We start from the raw sequence: 12751 nt of genomic DNA, 5'->3' as shown, positions 1-12751 counted from the left end.
TTTCTCCAATGCATGAGAAGAAATCCCAGCCACAAAATGCAGATAGCACAATACATACATTCTAAGATGCACATTTTAGTCACACATAACATACTTGAAATTGGAGTGCATCTTAGGAATGCATCTTACAACTGAAGGCATATGATAGTTTGACTAACAGCATTTCTTTTCTTTTTGAATGGCTCATAGAATAAATGGGGCATCTTACAATTGATGGCATTTTATGTCAGTAAAATACAGCAATTACTATCCCTCAGGGTTGTTTGAGGCTAAAACAGGGTAACATTGGAAAAGCACCTGTATTTTCTATTTTCTGCTATATAGAAGGTTACCCCCAAAGTTAGCAGCTTAAGGGAAGAATTTTTTTCTCATGGTTTCTGGGGGCCAGAAATTCAGGAGCAGTTTTAATGCAGGCTCCAGGTTAGGGTTGTCCATGAGGCAGCAGTCAAAATGCCTATGGGGGTCCTCTGTCATCTGAGGCTTGACTTGAGTAGAGGTTCCATTTCCAAGATCCTCATGTCCCTTCATCAGGAGGCTTTAGTACCTGCAAGGTAGCCTTTCCAATGAGCTGCTTACAGCAAGGCACGGGCTTCTCCAGAGACATGATGAAAGGGAGAGAGCACGCACCCAAGAGCCATAGATAGAAAAACGACAGCAGCAGGCTTTTATACCTAATGACACAGACCAACCCTGGTACAGGAGAGCAGAGATCACTGGGAGCCAACACACTGAGTGACAAAAAGATGGTAAGGACAAAATATTAGTTTCACTTTTCTTTTTACTCATATAAATTCTGTTGGAAGAGATTGAGTCTGTATTTTGGTTTATACCACCAACCAGCTCATGGTTTCAGTTTGCATAGCAGTATAGCTAGAGTGGCAAATGCAATTTTGTGTTTGACTATTTGGTATGGCTGAGGATAGAAAGCTTTCCTTCTTGATTGTGTGCAAAATGGAGAATCTTAGGATTTTACTGATCTTAGTCTTGAAAGAAATGCATCCAAATTTTAGAGACTAGTCACCCAAGAGAACTCTGCTACATCAATGCTTCTGACCTTCATAGAATAGTGGTTTGGCACTAGTGGTCTAGGAACAACAAGAGCTCATGGGATCTCAGACCTCAGCTCTTCTGGTTGGGCACATGGGAACTGGCTAAGCATAGTGGAAAGAATATACACATGCATTGTAAAATCTGGGAGCTCATTTCAAAAATATTATTGGAAATAAGAAGCCTGTTTATTTAAAGATGAATCTCGGGCATCCCTGGATATAGCATCACATATCATGAGTCTGTGGTTCTTATAGTGTGGTCCTGGTCCAGCATCATCAGCATCACTTGAGAACTGGTTTGAAATGCAAATTCTCAGTCCTCCCCCCAGGACTACTGAACCAGCAACAGGGGAGTAGAACCCAATGATTCATCTGTGTTTAATGAATGCTCAAGGTGATTCCAATGCTTACTCAAGTTCTAGAATCACTACCCACTGTAAAATCTTCTTTGGTATGATACATACCCCACGTCCTTTCACCCTCCTGCCAAAAAAATAAAAAAGCACAACTAAGTTATACTGTTTGGGATGCATTTGCATGATGAAACTATGAAGAAAAGTAAGGCAATGATTACCATAGGTCAGGATAATGGTTACATCTAGGGCAGATAGGGGTTGTGTAGAAAAGGGTACATGGAGGGATTCTAGGATGGGGGTGTTACCCACTTGAAGGAGTGTGGACACAGCCATTACGTTTTAGCATGGGTTTCGGGAAGGTAGACAATGGAAATATGATGGCTGGGGATTTGACTCATTCACAACCCTGCCCCCAGTAGCTGTGCAGTTCTCTTCATAAAATTAGAGTTCCACACAAATGAAATCCAGCATAGGGATTTTGTGTGGAAATACAGGTGTTTTCCAACACCAACCACCAATTTTCCTTTTCTCTGGTTAGCAACTGGGTGCCCAACAATGCAATTCAATTTTAAAACTATCCAGACTTAGTGACAGATTCCACAGATTTAAGGGTTCAGTCCTCTAAAACTGTACCTATTTCAGAGAACTTCAGTTGTTCTCTTGACCTCCCCTCTTCAGGCTCAATAATTTGTTAGAGGGGCTCATTGAACTCAGGAAAACATTTTACTTGTGTTTGCCAGTTTAATATTAGCATGAAGAAGCCAGATGGGAAAGAGATGCATAAGGCAAAATGCCGGGGGTGGACACAGAGCTTCCATGTCCTCTCTGGGTATATCACTATCCTCACATTTTGATGTGTTCACCAATCTGGAAGCTCATCAAATATTGTTGTTCAAGAATTTTTATAAAGCTTAACCTCCAAGCTCTCTTCCACTTCCTGGAGGTCAGTGGGTGGAGCTAAAAATTGCAAACATCTGATCACTTGGTCTTTTTGGTGATCAGCCCCATCCTGAGGCTACATAGGGGCCACCCCCTAAGTCTCCTCATTAGTATAAACTCAGGTATAATGGAATTGGGCTTAAGGAAAGAAAGATTCCAAGAAGCCAAAATAATCCTGTCTAATAATAGACAAACATGGTAATTGACCTTACCTTCGCTACGCCTCCCATTGGCTGATCAGAGCGATATGCAAATTAACCACCACAAAGATGGCGGCTAATTTGCATACTGCAGGCAGGGCGGGACAGCGCAAGCTGCCATCCAGGCCCCAGTGTACGACCTGGGGGTGGGGATGGGGCCCACTCCGATGTGCTACCAAGGGGTGGGCGGAGGCTCAGGCGAAGGCAAGTGATGCCATTTGCCTCACCTGAGCCCCCGCCCACCCGCCAGAGACACGGGGCCCAGTCCCGTGTGCAACCCGGGGGTGGGCGGGGGCTCAGGCAAGGTGATTGACATCGCTTGCCTGCCAGGGACGCAGCGCCCTCTGAGGGAGAGAGAGAGAGAGAGAGAGAGAGAGAGAGAGAGAGAGAGAGAGGCGGAATTGGGCACCCTGCATCCCTCCCTGATTGACCACTGCGATTCCAAGCCAGCAAGGGCTGCCTTCAGGCCGCAGCTCCAGGTCCCTCACCCCCACCCCAGGCCCAAGAGCACAGTGCTGGGCAAGGACACCCAGGGGTTCGGGAATGCAGCACAGGGGGCCGGTATGACTTGGGGGGGTGGCTGTGTTTATACTGCCAAGTTCCCCACTTTTTCCCTGGCCCATGCATCCCTCCTCCTTCCCCTCAGAGGCCCAGCTTCTGCCTACATGATTGCTGGGAAGGCCCAATTGCACCGGGGAGTGAGCCATGGTGATTGGGATAGCCACTTTCTGGGATGGGACAGCCAGACCACTGCGATTCATGAGGGTGATAAGGCCCGTGGGGCATGCACAGCCCTCGGGCAGTGGGGGTGGCTGGCCAAGCTGAGTTTGGCTTCAGTGGGACCAGTGGGAGCCCATTGAGGCCACCCCAACCTCCACAGGTCCCGGGCAGATGGTGGCTCAGTGGAGAGTGGTGTCTCCATGCATGGTGCCCAGGGGTGGCTGTGAGCTGCTGCAACCTTGCCCCAAGCTTCAGGGATGGGGAGAAGGCTTGCAGCCACCAGCACCCTAGGCTGCATTGCCTGTGCCTCAGCCTGCCAGGTTGGCAGGGTCCAGAGCAGGTGAGCTGCTCCCTTCCCCCAATGGTAGAACAGGGAGGAGAGCGCTGGGTGCAGGAAGGGGGACCTCAGCTGGGATCCTCCTGGTGTGGGGAAGGGGCCCAGCCTGGGCCCGGTGGAGAGCTTAGGAAGTCTGGCTAAGCAGGCGCTGGTTCATACCAACTCTTACTCTGCCATCTTCCTCCAGCTCTTCAAGCTAGCGCCCCTGCCCCACCTGTCCAGGGGAATGGGCTCTGGGTGACCTTCCTGAGCTCAGACTGTGGACCCAGAGGCCTCAGGGTGCCCAGCTGGGCCCAGGCAGGGGCTGGTGCAGAACTACCAGGGCAGAGTTGCTTCGGTGTCTCGGTGAAGTTTGCAACTGACCCAAGGAGGAAACCCGAGAGGGGAAAGGCCAGGAAGCATGAATTACCAGCACTTTAGCCACTTGAAAACAGCTCCACTTGGAATGTGAGGCAGTTGTATGTTCAGCTGAGAAGTGAAGGGGCTGAACTCCACCGTCGCTGGGCTCCTGTCAGTCCGAGGCCCAAGCGTCCACCATGACAAGGAAAGAAGAGAGCGAGGGACCCGGAGGAAGGGAGGACAATTGAAGAAAACCGTGTCTAGACTTTCCCCAGCCCTCTCCTTCTTTCTGCTGCCTACAAGAGCCCCAGGCCTGGCCACAGTTCTGTCTCCACCTTTTAGTCCCCTATTCTCCAACCACAGAGGAAAGAAATAAGGAAGGAGTCTGTGCTGCCTTCAGAAAGTATCTATATACCTGATCGGCCAGTTGCCTTCCACAGAGGGAGGCCAGACTGCAGCTTAGGCCTGCTCCCCACAGGGACATCAGTAGGACATCCTGTGAGGGCTCCCAGACTGTTAGAAGGGGCAGGCTGGGCTGAGAGATGCCCCCCGAGTGCACAAATTTTTGTGCACCGGGCCTCTAGTCCTATATAATAAAAGCCTAATATGCTAAGTGTCCAGTCATCCAGTGGCTGGTCATCTGTTCAACCAATTAAAGTGTAATATGGTAATGATATGCTAAGCCTGCCCAACTGCTCACTATGACGTGCACTGACCACCAGGGGGCAGACGCTCCGACCAGTAGGTTAGTTTGCTGCTGGCATCCGGCCTATAGGGACTAAGTGAGATGGGCCGGACATCCCCTGGAGCCCTCTCATGGTCCCTTCCAGGCCCTGATCGTGTACTGGTGAAATCCTTTAGCTTAGCCTGCACCCTCTCCCAATCCGGGACCCCTCGAGGGATGTTGGGGAGCTGGTTTTGGCCTGATCCCACAGGCCACTCCCCTTGGGAGGACTCCAGACGCAGGGCTCATGGCTGGCGAGTGCTGCTGCAGTGGCACAAGCCTCTCCTGATAGGAATTGATTGGGTGCGAGCCTATGGCAGGCGCAGTGGGGCCAGGATGAGTAGGAGCGGCAGGTAGGAGCTGCAGGCAGTGTTGGACTGAGGGACCCCACCCATGCACGAATTCATGCACCAGGCCTCTAGTAATATATAAGTAGATGTGATAGAAACCCCTGAGATGAAGAGAGACATGTGGAAAGTAGCAAGCAGAGTGTAACCAAAATTAATTTTAGACTGTAATAAAGAATAAAAAGCATTTATTTGAGCAAAATGAACTGCAGCCTGAGAGACACATATTCAGGGAGCAATCTAAACTGTATTCCCTTCCAGACAATGGGAGACCACCTTTTATACAAAGTTCTGGCCCATCCCAATTTTATACAAATGAGGTTTCCAAATTCTGCAGTTGTTATTGATCAATATAGATGCAAATGAAGACACAATTTATGCAATTCTAACTGGACGAGGCAGATCTCAGTCCCTCAGTAGAAAGATAAAACCATGGCTTCTCTGCAGTAGTTAACTCAGATGGTAAACAAGAGGGGCATAGTGTGGGGAGCTGAAAGTTTAGTCTGATGTTCTTCCCTGTATACAGAGTACATGAAGAGCCCTTGTCAGAAAATTGCCATTAGACTCTTTTTTTAAAATTTAGATTCTTATTATTCATAAAATTTTAGCCCTTGATTGACCATGGGAAGTTCATCTCAGCAGATAAATTCTTTCTCGGGGTTCACATCAAATAAATCTTTCTTCTTGGGGTCCACAAGAGTGAGATGGCTTAAAGATTAGCTGCAGTTTGAACTCAGCAGTTTGAAAAAGACATATGTATTCAGTAATGGGAAGCAGAAAATTAAATCAGGTGCTGTGGGGTCTTCCTTGACCATCTACCTTGACTCATTTCCATTTCCCATCCAGTCTCTAGGTAATTCTTTGGTTTTCCAAGGCTGGTAGTATCTCCAGATATGAAGATGTTGCAGAAAGATCATGGGACTAGGACTCCAGTCCTCCTGGACTAGGACTAGGAGTCAGGGCCCTCAGCCCCAGGTTTGCCCTTGGTCAAGTTAACTCCCTTCTCAATAAACATGGCATTAGACCAGATAATATTTAAGTAGAGTACAATATGGTAAAAACATGGGCAGTGATGGAGGTGGGGAGAAATGGAAGGATAAAACACCTCTGAGGGGATTAGATATATTTACCCCTCATACCATGAGTCTGTGCTTATATTATATTACAGGTCTGTAACTTCATTGAATAATAAAAATGACAGAATGAAAATATACTGGAATTATTTTATCTTAGCCTTGTAAAAGGAGTTAATATTCTGTTGTATCTCTTTAATTCTTTTGTGTGAGAAGTGCAAGCTACTTTCCCTTTTCCCTTATGGGCTAAGATAGAAAATAGCTTTGGGGTGAACGAGATGGGGTTCCTCAAAAGATACATATCATTTAGACCATAGAGAATATGTAAGTAAAGGTTGAGTAATTTATATTGTCTAGGCAAAGGTGACATAGAGAGGCTCTTTATATTTTGGGAGTTGGGGGTGGGGTGGAAATAATGTTGCTGTCCTACCCCATGGTGATCACTGGGAAAAAAAAGGACAGGACAGAGGAATCCATCCTGACTCAGAGCTTCAGAGCCAGCTCTAGGGGCACAGAAAATAAGAGATGGGCTGAAAGGGCTGCCACGTGAAGCCTGGTAGGGATGAGTGCTGAGGGTGCACGCTGTTGTCTGTGCACAGCCACTGTGGTCTCTGCATGGACTGGCATCTTGAGGGCTCCTCACAGCAGACAGGAAACATTTTATTTTATTTTTTAAACATATTTTATGGATTTTTTACAGAGAGGAAGGGAGAGGGATAGAGAGTTAGAAACATGGATGAGCAAGAAACATCGATCAGCTGCCTCCTCTCCTGCACACCCCCTACTGGGGATGTGCCCGCAGCCAAGGTACATGCCCTTGACCGGAATTGAACTTGGGACCTGTCAATCTATAGGCCTACTCTCTATCCACTGAGCCAAACCAGTTAGGGCAGGAAACATTTTAAGGCAAACCAACTGTTCTTCAACAGTGATAGCATGTGGCAGAGAGGAATAAAAACAGCACTGAACCAAAGTCTCCCCGAGGTTAAGGATGCCTTGCCAGCCAAACCAGATTTGCACAGTTTAAGAGGGTGCACTTCAAGAGGAAGAATGACCTTCTTGTTGCTAGGCTCAGTGAGAGCTACAGTTTTGTTCACTATGGACACTGAGGGAGAGCAGAGTTTATCACTCCAAAATATGTCTGTTTGGGGGATATTAATTGTTTTAAGCTGGTTATTTTTAAGAAACAACAGACTCAGAAAGAACTTTTGATATTCTCCCTAACTGCCTAAGATAAGTTTGAGAGGGAACCTGCTCCAGGAAAGGAGCTAGCATCATAGATACTATGGGTTAATATGAGCTGAGTGTGATAGCAAGGTCATTTGATGGAAGTCTTCTATGTGTTCCATTATTAAAGATGATTCAGCAAACATTTGTTTACCAAATATTTCCTTTCATTTTCATGTGGCTTGCCTTCTTCCTCATTGAAGTCCAAACGCACACATACACACACACACACACACACACTCACACACACACACACACACACACACACACACACACACACACACCACATTTTCTTCTTAGTTGAAGATGGCATATAAACCTCAACTGCCCAATTTATCCATAATTCTTATTATGGACCCCCATATGTACATAAGTAATTAAATTATTTTCTGTTAATCTGTCTCATGTAAATTTGATTTTTAGGCCAACCAGAAGAACTATGAGGAAAAGAAGAGAAAATTTCCCTTTCCCCACCATATTTTGAATTCTTGGAGCAGTCTATACTGATTAATAAAAAATTTAAATAAAATGTTAAAAATAGACTACTTCAATTTTTGAGAATCTGTAACTATATAATGTTGATGTCTGCAGGCTTTGCCGGAGCCTCTGAGCATTACACTCCAGGCCAATGAACACAGCTATGTTTCATTTCCTCTCACTGCATGGCATGCCAACTTGTTTTCTAAAAACTGGAAGAGGGAACAGTGGAATCACCTATTTTTTTAATTTCAAATGTGACTTGTAGATTAAAAAGGGGTTCTATGGTAAATAACTTCACAGGGTAACCTGATCATAAATTCCTAACTGGGCAGGTAATCACTCTGAGACATAAAACGTCTTCACTTTAAGGCTTATCTTAAGTAAGCCCTGTCCATTGTTTCTGTGCATATGAGAACCCCACATATATGAGAGAGGCAGAGACTTCACATATATGAGAGGATCAGAGACAGATAAAATGGGGTATGTATGACATCTTGAGCTGAGCAGGCACCTGAGGCTTTAGAAAGGAAACAGGTCATGGATGGGCTGATAAGAAGAGGAGATATTCAGTGATTATATGTTTTCCCTGCTACTTAGGTAAGTCAAAAGAGGTTATTTTTTACTAGAGGCCTGGTGCACAAAATTAGTGCACGGGGGAGGGGAGGTCCTTCAGCCTGACCTGCAACCTCTCCAATCTGGGAGCCCTCGGATTGGACATCCCTCTCGCAATCTGGGACTTCTGGCTCCTAATCACTCACCTGCCTGCCTGCCCTAACCACTCTGCATGCCTGCCTGATCCCCCTAACTGCCCTGCCCTGCCAGCCTGGTCACCCCTAACTGCCCTCCCCTGCCAGCCTGGTCGCCCTTTTAACTTTTTTAAAAAATCTTATCCCCTTCACACACAATTGTATTTGACTTCCTTATGGGCTTCTCCCTCTCACACAATTTTTCTCTCTCCTTTATATAACATTTTTTCCTACTGACTCATCATTTATAAACTTTTCTTCCTCCTAATTTCCTACTTCTGTTCCATCATCCTTCTTCCCATCTTTCTCCTACCCTCCCTCCCTCCCCACATTCCTTCTTTCCTTTATCTTTATCCCTACCCTCCCTCCTCTTTTCCTTCCTTCCCACCTTAATTTTTTTCTTCACTTCCTCCCTCAGACCTGCTTTGCTCCCTCCCCCATTTCTTCCTTCTTCCCATTCTCCTTTTAAGCTCTACCAGTTCCCCTTTAAAACTTTTCTTCCCTCCCTCTTTCTCTCTCAACCACATTCTTCTCTACTTACTTCCACTGTTTTAATATCTATCTACCTGCATAATTATTTACTATTTACACCCAGTGTAACAATTATTTACTATCATTTATTTTTTTTTCTTTTCTTACTCCTACTTTTAAAATCTATCCCCCGAACACAACTATACTTAATTTTCATTATAGCTCCTACAGTTCACTCACACATCCTCTTTCCTTCTTTAACTCTGCTCTCTATTGACTCCTTCATAAAGTCCTATCCTCCCTCCTTCCCTTCCTAAAGCTTCCATTGGGGGAGGGGGAGCATTAATCCCCAGCCTCGGGCTTACCCCGGGCCAGGTGTTTGCCATCCCCCCTTCCCCAGCCTCCCTGCAGCTGTCCTGCTCCCATTCCCTTCCCGGGACACCCAGCCCAGCAAGGGTGGCCAAGACCAGCACAGCCCAGGCACTGCTGCCACAAAGCAGGAGCGCCTCCACCCAGAAGGCCTCAGACCGTCCTCCACTCCGTCCTCCCGGACCCGTGGGCACCTCCCTGCCAATGGCCCGAATCGGGGGTCACCGCCCTCCTCCTGCGTGTAGTCAGGGCTCCCTGCTTTGCACTGCCTGCACCCCACCCCTCACCGGGCACACCTGCTCCCCCCCACCATGGTCGCCACCCCCTCCTGCATGCAGCCCCGCGTTTCCTTCCCTTTTCCATTCCTGTGTCTTTTGTTCCCTTTCTGTATTTGTTTCTCCTCTAGGTCTGTCTGCATGCAGGCCTGCCTTCCTCTCCCTCTCCTTTCTTATCCCCTCCTATAGTATCCTATCCTACCACGGGCCTTGCAGCTGCCTGAGCAGAGGACAGGGACACAGCCTGCTGATCCAGTCGTGATGTGACTCTGTAATGGACAAATAGCATATTCCTCTATTATATATATAGATAATAACTCCTATTATGGCAAGGTCCCTAATTTAAAATTCTTCTATGAAGTTAAGAGGTAGGAGAGAAGTTTCTCTTGAGCTGGCAAGCTCAAAGTAATACACCATACCACAGAGGCACATGTTAGGGTAACTCATTCTGAAACCCTGCATACTCACTATGTTCACTATGTACTGTCCCCCCTCACTTTACTTATTTATTTTTATTGTTAACAGTATTACAGATGTCCCCCATTTTTCTCCCTTGCCCCCCTCTACCCAGCCCATGCCGTACTCCAGGCCTTTAACACATCATTGTCTGTGTCAATGGGCTATGCATATATGCATATAAGTCCTTTGGTTAATCTCTTCCAGTTCCGCTCCCACCCGCTCCTCTGAGATCTGTCAATCTGTTCCATGCATACATGCTTCTGGATCTACTTTGTTCATCAATTTATTTTGTTCATTATATTCCACTTATAAGTGAGATCATGTGATATTTGTCTTTCTTTGACTGGCTTATTTCTCTTAGCATAATAATCTCCAGGTCCACCCATGCTGTCTAAAAGCATAAGAGAGACTTCTTTTTTACAGCCACATAATACTCCATTGTGTAAATGTGCCACAGCAGCTTTTTTATTCATTCACCTACTGATGGGCACTTGGACTGTTTCCAGATCTTAGCTACTATAAATACTGCTGCTATGAACATAGGTGTGAACATATTCCTTCTGACTGGTGTTTAAGGATTCTTATAATATATTCCCAGAAGTGGGATCACTGAATCAAACAGAAGTTCCATTTTTAATTTTCTGAGGAAACACCATACTGTTTTCCATAATGGCTGCACCAGTCTGCGTTCCCACCAGCAGTGGAGTAGGGTTCCCTTTTCCCCACATCATTGCCAGAACTTGTTATTTGTTGACTCATTAATGGTAGACATTCTGGCAGGTGATACCTCATTGTTGTTTTAATTTGCATCTCTCCGATGATTAGTAACATTGCACATTTTTTCATGTTTCTTGGCCATCTGTATGTCCTTTTTGGAGAAATGTCTATTCAGGTCCTTTGCTCATTTTTAAATTGGATTATTTGTCTTCCTTTTATTGAGTTATATGAGATCTTTATATATTTTGGAAATTAACCCCTTATCAGATGTATCAGTGGCAAATATGTTTTCCCATAGAGTGGGCTCCCTTTCACTTTGATGATGGTTCTTTCTGCTGTGCAGAAGCTTTCTAGTTTGATGTAGTCTTATTTATTTATTTATTTATTTATTTATTTATTTATTTATTTATTTTTCCCTTTGTTTCTCTCTCCCTAGGAGATATATCAGTGAAAATTCTGCTATGTAAGATGTCTGAGATTTTGTTGCTTATGATTTCTTCTAGGATTTTTATGGTTTTATGACTTACATTTAAATCTTTTATACATTTTGAGTTTATTTTTATGGATGATGTAAGTTGGTGTTCTAGTTTCATTTTTTGCACATTTCTGTCCAATTTTCCCAGTACCATTTATTAAAAAGACTATCTTTACCCCATTGTGTGCTCTTGCCTTCTTTGTCAAATATTAACCAACTATAATGGCATGGCTCTATTTCTGGGTTCTCTGTTCTGTTCCATTGATCTATATGCCTGTTCTTGTGCCAGTACCAGGTTGTTTTGATTACAATGGCTTTGTACAATAGTTTGATATCCAGTATTGTGATCCCTTCAACTTTGTTCTTCTTTCTTAACATTGATGTGGTTATTTGGGGTCTTCTTTGATTCCATATAAAATTTTGGAGTATTTGTTCTAGATCTGTGAAATACTCGGTGATATTTTAATAAGGATCATATTGAATCTGTAGATAGCTTTGAGCAGTATGAACATTTTAATGATGCTAATTCTTACAATTCATGAACACTGTATATGTTTCCATTTGTTTGTATTTTATTCTATTTCTTTTTTCAATTCTCTATCATTTTCTGAGTACATGTCTTGTACCTTCGTGGTTAAGTTTATTCCTAGGTGTCTTATTTTTTTGTTTATTTGTTACAATGGTAAATGGGGTTGCTTTTAGTTTCTCTTTCTTTGAGTTTATTATTGGTATATAAAAGTACCATCAATTTCTGGATGTTAATTTTGTATCCTGCTGTGTTGCCAAATTCATTTATTAAATCTAATACTTTTTTGGTGGAGTCTTTAGGATTTTCTATGTACAATATTATGTCATCTATGAATAAGGACAGTTTTACTTCCTTCTTTCCAATTTGGATGCCTTTTTATTTTCTTGTCTGATTACTGTGGCTAGAACTTCCAGTACTATATTAATAAGAGAGGTAAAACTGGACATTCTTGTCTTGTTCTTAAGGGAAACATTTTTGTACTTTTAGTGGATTAAATATTTCATTTATTTTCTAGCTTAACACCACAGTATTAATTCCCAAAGGATTTATATATTTTTTTATATATGACTGTGTAATCTAGTCAAATTTGTATAGTCCATGTAGCTTAGAGTGTCAGTCATTCAAACAATAGTTAGGGTGTGAGCCTTACTCTGGGTCAGGCATTGGTCTTGGCATGGAAGATAGAGTAGTATAGAACAGAACATGGCTTCTCCCTCAAGGAACCTGCTTGTCTGGAAAAGATCACAAGACACTAAAAAAGCAGAGATGAGGAAGATCTGAGCCCATTTTAGTTGCTATCACTAATATTGGGAGACGTAAAGTCATAAACAAATGTCAACAACCAAACATAGAATCAGCCCATGAAATCAATAGTTCTCATGCAGGCACTGATGCTCAGATGTTATATGTGTTGAGTGTT

Source organism: Myotis myotis, unplaced genomic scaffold (assembly GCF_014108235.1).
Source record: "Myotis myotis isolate mMyoMyo1 unplaced genomic scaffold, mMyoMyo1.p scaffold_m19_p_2, whole genome shotgun sequence".
NCBI classification, from domain to species: Eukaryota; Metazoa; Chordata; class Mammalia; order Chiroptera; family Vespertilionidae; genus Myotis; species Myotis myotis.
Note: the sequence above shows the minus strand (reverse complement) of the source record.